The sequence below is a fragment of the Argiope bruennichi genome, chromosome 4 (genome assembly GCF_947563725.1).
Source record: "Argiope bruennichi chromosome 4, qqArgBrue1.1, whole genome shotgun sequence".
NCBI classification, from domain to species: domain Eukaryota; kingdom Metazoa; phylum Arthropoda; class Arachnida; order Araneae; family Araneidae; genus Argiope; species Argiope bruennichi.
Window position 1 is genome coordinate 23,735,783 of NC_079154.1, and position 6,943 is coordinate 23,742,725.

General features: G+C 23.9%; 1 long non-coding RNA gene across 1 annotated transcript; it reads right to left on the minus strand.

The window, feature by feature from the left end:
* Positions 1–363: 363 nt before the first annotated feature.
* LOC129966533 (uncharacterized) lies at positions 364–6,279 on the minus strand. Its single transcript, XR_008784266.1, has 4 exons — positions 6,204–6,279; positions 2,980–3,008; positions 2,784–2,887; positions 364–501 (listed from the first exon to the last, which is right to left on the minus strand). It is a non-coding gene; the product is annotated as an uncharacterized LOC129966533 (long non-coding RNA).
* Positions 6,280–6,943: the final 664 nt, after the last annotated feature.

The window sequence follows — 6,943 nt, forward strand, 5'->3', positions numbered from 1 at the left end:
AATCTAAAAAGTCAATAACTTGGGCAAGTAAAATATTTTCCATCAGCTAATAAATAATAAATTATTAATTTTTTTTTCAATTCTAAAGAAATATTTTTTCATAAAACTTTCATTTAAATTGAATCCTTTGTTTCATTAAACGATTCAACAAATGCATAAAAAAAAATATTGAATAAGTAAGTATTTAGTAAACAAAACCTTTGGAATTGATCAACTTTTTTTTTTTAATTTCAACTCTGTGCCTCATCTATTTTCTCATGTTAAATTTGAATAAATAATATAGTTTCATTTTTCCTTTAAGATTTAAGAAATAAAAAATGCATAGTTATAAAAATTAGTTTGCTTTTCAACAGAACACTACAATAAATGTTTAAACTATTATTTATTTTAACAAATTACAAATGAATATATACAATGGCTAAGAATTCTTCTCTAAATACTTCTCTTAAGGTTTAAAATTTGTAATTTTCTTCATTTCTTTATACAACACCTTCCTCTGAACTAAATAAAATAAAGAAATTGTAAGTACATCCATTTACTGAAAACAATTTAACAAAAAGAAATCAACTTAATTTCCATAATACAATTACAAAAATAGTTACATTGTGTACTCTACTAAATGGTATTCACATATTCACCAACACTGTTTACCTAATCATCAAAAGCACTTTTTATCAATATATTACATATAATATAGAAATAATAAATTATTGAAAAATATATTTTTTCAAAGAATTTTAATTAATTAAAACAAATATTTTCATATATTATTCAAAATTATTTAACAGTCATTTATTATTAACTAAACATAGAAATGAAATAATTTTATTTACAAATTCACATAATATGATTTTGTTGATCAAGCAAATTAATAATATTTTTTAAACAGTTAAAAATTTTTTTTTTCATTAAACAGCAAATACTCTTGCTTTTATTAAGTCATCATTGCTCAGTTTAGATTATAATAATTCCCTATACATCTTTGTTATGAGGAGTACCACCAGAGTTTTGATAATCATGCCAGAAAAAGATTCTAGAAACATTACTTTTTGTAACCATGCTAAAGATTTTTTAACTATTCCCACAGCTGTGATCAAGAATTTGTGCTGAAAGTGTTTTTGCCGCTTTTTTGTAGTTTTCTATATATATCCGTCCATGGTTTTTTACTATATATTTGTAATTCTGGAATTTTCACCTAATTTCCATAGCACTACAGAAATTCCATAGCACTTGAAGGATGCATATTCATATCTTTATACCTGCTAATGGTGTTCATAATGATATAAAAACTGGAATCATTTTTCTAGCACCACATGATCACATTAACTTTTTCAAGAATGAAGATTTAAAGGAATATAAAACATAGTGTTTCTAAAGTAAAAAAACATTAGCATGCCTTAAAAAAAAATTCCCATTTTAAAAGTGCTTTAATTAACACCTATATTCATTTTGCTTTGATGGATTGAAAAAAAAGTCAATACAAGCTTAGATGATTATACTTAAAAAGAAGGAAATGAATCATGATTTAGAAGTTATCTATAAAAAAGCTGCTTATTGACTTTTTTGAATTTTGACATTTTTTTAAAAATACTCCTGATTCTGAGCATTTCATTCAGAATTATCAAAAAAGTCATCAAATGATTGGACATTTAGAAGTACCAACTTTTGGCAAGTAACTAATTATTAACAAAAATAGATAATTTATAAATGCATGAAATTAATTGCAAAAATAACAAATGCAAGCATTCAACCTGTTGTCATTTAATAGTAAATAACCTTTTTTGGAAAGACAAATTTTCAACCATTTTCTGGTTTTTTCATTTTTAGAAATGTATATTTCTAGCATTTCTTCATTTCTATTTATGAATAATTTTATATAACAAATCTATTATTTCAGATCAATTTTTTAATAAAGAAAATTAAACAAAATGCTCCTTATGATAGCAAATATAATTTATACAATAAATTTTCATTATGTTAACATAATTAAAATAATTATCAATAAAATAAGGAGATAAAAATATTTTAATTCAAAATCTGGATGTGAACCAAAAATTGCAAATATGCCAGATGTAAATATTCTAATTAAATAATAATACTCTAATTTTAATTTTTGATGAATGTTTAAGAATTTTCTTAGTTTTGATATTTACAGAGGCTTACCCTTTATCAGTATTTTTACAAATGTGTCATGTTTTCGGGATTTTTTGCTTTTACTTCCAGATTTTTAATAAAATTATTAAAAAATCTGTTAAATTTATTCAAAATTGTTTTTTACTTTTTAATACAAAAATAAAAATTCATTTTGTAAAACTATTCTTTTTATTATTTACAATCAATGAGAAAGTTTTTAAAATTTTATATTTAAATGCAGATTATTTATCACCTCACCAATCTTTACGCTACAGCTAGAGGTAGAAGATGAAAGATAACTGAATCTGAGTGCTTCCCACACCCCACTGCCTCATTATTTCTTCACATTATTTTCAATTTTAATATAGCTCATAATTCATCACTGTAATTACTTTGGAATCATATGATCAATTACTTTTCAGATTCACTACTAAATGGCACTTATACTGAATTAATAATTAAAGTTAATAATTTATTGTTACATTTTGGAAATAGAAAAATATCATATTGTCATTAGAAATATACAAGTTTTGAGAATTTCAGAACTATCAGATAATGAATGAAAAATAAGCTATAAAATTTAAACTTTATAACCATAAAACAAGTTAATTTAAATAATGGAATAAGCAAATCATACAAGAAATACATACCATGAGGATCATATTTAATTACTTCCATTCTATCTGTGTACCTAGGGCGAATAGCTTGAAATTTATGAGGAGACAATGTGCTCTTCAACCAAACAGTAACATGTCTGGTAAAAAAGATAAAAATTTGTTAATAGTTGCCTAAAATGGACCAAAAATAACAGCAAAAGATTATACACAAGAAACTTGAAATACTTACGACCATTTGCCCATTCTTGATTAAAATTACTAAAAAAATATGAACATTTTATTAGTTAAAGTAATTATTATAATTATAGTATATTTACAATATATAAAAGATAAATAAAAATTTATAATTTTACACATAAAAGTTAATTTAATGTAACTTTTTTTAGCCCTTAGCACTTGAGTGGTGTCACTATGGCAACATTATGGCTGTATTTTAAGCCTAATGCAATCATGCAACCTAATACTGCCATAGCATCATCAAGTAAAAAAGTTTAATTTCAGCAACATGACACACTTATTTATTACTTTAATGATTCCCAATTTCTTTCTGCTTCATAACAGAGAGAATTTTTCAACTAAGAAATAATTTATAAATAAAAATGAAAAGCATTACTCAATTTAAAATACTTAATCAAATAAAGTCAAGGTCTGCTTTCTATCAAATAGAAAAATAGCTTTCTTTTTTATACATATAAAGTAAAATAACAGCTTTAAAAATAGTTGTTTTATGGATATATTAGTCATAAACCTCTGTGCGCTCAATCAAAAAAGTATCTCAACTCTACTTGTTTAACTAAAACTAATTATCACTCAATAAAAAAGTAAACACTTGAACCAGTAAAAATATGTCCTCTATAAGTGTATAAAATATTTTTTCTACCGGAAGAAATCATCTTCATATTTATAATTCAAGTTAAATTTTTTTTCAAACTGCATCAAAATTTTCAAATGCATATCAATCTGATATCAACCAGATTAAAATAGTTCAAACACATGCAGAATTTTGTAATTTTGAGTAAATGATCGACAATTCATATATGAATGAAATTTGAACTCTTAATATTAATTAGGAGTTCTTGTTTTGCCATTATGTTTCAAGAAATAATTAATCTTCAACAATAATTCTCATTCTATATTAAAGTAATAAATAAACAAAACAAACATATGAGCTTGAAGAAGTATGAAAGCATATTTTATAAATTTTTGTATGTATATATATATATAATAGAACAACACATAAATTTCTATGCCAATTGAAAGTACAAGACATAAAAGATATGCACTCTAAATTTTATCCATTTCCAACAAGTAGTTATAAAGATATATAGCAATAACAAAAGTTTTATGAACAACTTGATTTTTACTTTCTTCAATGAGTGGTGTATAACAGCTTTACAAAAGGATTTACTATCAGGAATTAAAAAAAAAAAAAACTATAATAGAATAGAAGTCAAATCATTGCTTTTTTCTTTAAAAAAAAAAAAAATAAAGGAAAGAGGGTGGATCAATATACGTAACAGATTTTAATCTATGAACGTTTAAAAAAAAGTTACATTTGAATCATTAAAAGGACAAATGGGAGCTGTCATAGTTGCAAAAATGCTTTGAAAAATCTTAATAAAAAAAAAGAGCGCAGAAACAAAATTGTACAGTATTAAATATATGAATGAATAAAACATTATTAAAATATATTAACAATTTTTATGTGAGTAAATAAAACAACATTATATGATTTTGACAAAAAATCCTTTAAAAAATAATAAATATTTTTTTTTAAATTTCAGTAAAATAATGTTATCATTTAAGATTCTTACTACTAAAAAGAAATAAAGTATAAGAGAATTTTTAAAAATGATTCAATGTATTGTTTGATGGAAATCAGAATATGCAATTTAATGCATTGCTCTACTTTCATTACTATTTTTTAACATTATTATAAAGGAATGCTTCAGAAATTGAATTTGCAGCAATGCATGGATGGCAGAAAAAAACAAATCGTGCAACATCATTTGTACTACAGATTTCTTTTAATTAGAAAAACTGGTAAAGTGAACAAAATTGAGGGAGAAAAATCACATTTAATATTTTAAGTTTTTTTTTTTTTTTAAAGTTATTAAGACTAACAGATTTTTTTGAGCTAACAAGCATTCACTGAATAAACCATTCATTTGAATAATGTTCAACAAAAGATTCAACATGCTATTGGAATGATTTTAAAGGTTTTTTTTTTTTTTTTTTTTTTTTTTTTTACCATACATTGGTGCATTCACATATCCATTCTTCTCTTTTACTATGATAAATCATTCCTTCAAAGCATATTCTATGTTCCCTTTCTTCCCATATCACTTTCATTTACTCATCAAATTGTCTGGACTACAGATCATTCCTACATATTAACATTTAATAGAGAAACAGTTCACACTGGCAATTGATCGTATTGTTTCAGATGATTGCATTTTTCTTCTCTCTCTCTTTCATGCTGAACATGTGATGTTTGTTAATTGTGAAACTAGCAATGTCTCCATCCTTCCCACATCGTTTTTAATTACTACAAAGCACTCCTACATAATAGCAATTAATTAAGTAAAAATTTTCAACATTAACACAATCTTCTTCTGATTTAACCTGGAATCATACTCTTTCAGAAGATTGTATTTTTTAAAATTTTTTTTTATGCTCAATATCTGATGTTTGTTCATCTTGAAACTGTATGTTCATACACCTTGAATGGACAGATGTAGAGGATTGGTTCAGTGGAGATAATAATATTAAATATATATATATATTTTTTTTTCTTTTGGCCTTATCTCTAGCCTTAGATTTTGCCATTAAAATAATTAAGTAGATCACTTAAAGCGTATTGTTGATCACGAGCCTTGCTTGATTTTTTTTCATGTATTTAGATACAAGAAATCCATTTCCGCTATTTTGATCAGTACAACCAATTCATTGCTACATCTGTGATTACTACAAATTATAGATACAATAGTTCAAAGAACGTGGAACAAAAATTTAAAATTATCAATATCTATTCACAACAACACAAATATAGTTTGCAAATATATTACTTTTGATAATACTTTTTAGAATATGCAACAAAAAAAAATCCATCGCTTTAAACATAATTCTCTTCTAACAAAATTTAAAAAAAGTAATATATATTACAGATGATCTAAAATGTTTTGTAATTAATTTATGGCTGATTTTCATATATAAATATATTTTCGCGCTCTCTCCCTCTATATATAAATATATTTATACATAATAGAAGATAACTATGAAAAATTAATATTTATAAATATAATATTTTACTCTTGCAATAGTATTTATGAGCAATATATATATATATACAAAAAAATATAAATAAACAATATTCATGCAATACTGATGTAACATAAATTATACAATAATTCAGAAGATGAAGTATAATTACGTATTCGTATAAAAACTAACCTCAGAATATAGCCAACTTTTTCCTTAAAAATAATCACTAACTTTTCAGTTCAAAATATTTTTACTTGACACCCTTACGGATACAGTTAATTCAAATTGCTGAAAGAAACAGCAACCAATAAATTATTTTTGAAGACATACTTTTTTGTATTCTTAAAAAAAGTCAAAAACATAATATTAAAATTTCATTGGAGATGCAACTGCTATAATAAATTTTCTTTACTGTCAATATTTGTTGGTTTGCTAGAACATGGTGATAAGTTTTACTGTTTATTTAGGCGTTAAATTTTCCTTATAGTTTAACTTTACCCGTAAGTTTAAAAAATAAATAAACAAATTGATTTCGGTGTACTGTGAAAGGTAACAAAAATTATTTTCCCTAAATTTTGAATGCAGTTTTACTTATTATTGTTTTATATAATATGAATGTTATATGTCATATATAATTTTTTAATTATTTATGTTACCTGATCTGGTTGTATTAAATGCAATTTTGGACAGTGATTTTAATTTATACTAGATTGTATTTTACTAATCGTGCTTTTTTTCCCACCAGCTTGGAAATATTCTTTTAAATTCGAGATCACTTTAATTTAGTTCACTTTTAGAAATTCCTGGGCATTGTTGGATTATGGCCAAAGCTAAAACCACGTAAGTGTGTAATCTTTTTAGTTTATTTTTGATTTATTTTTGTTTATTATTTTGTTTAATAAGTTGTCTTTTATATTGTAGACATATTC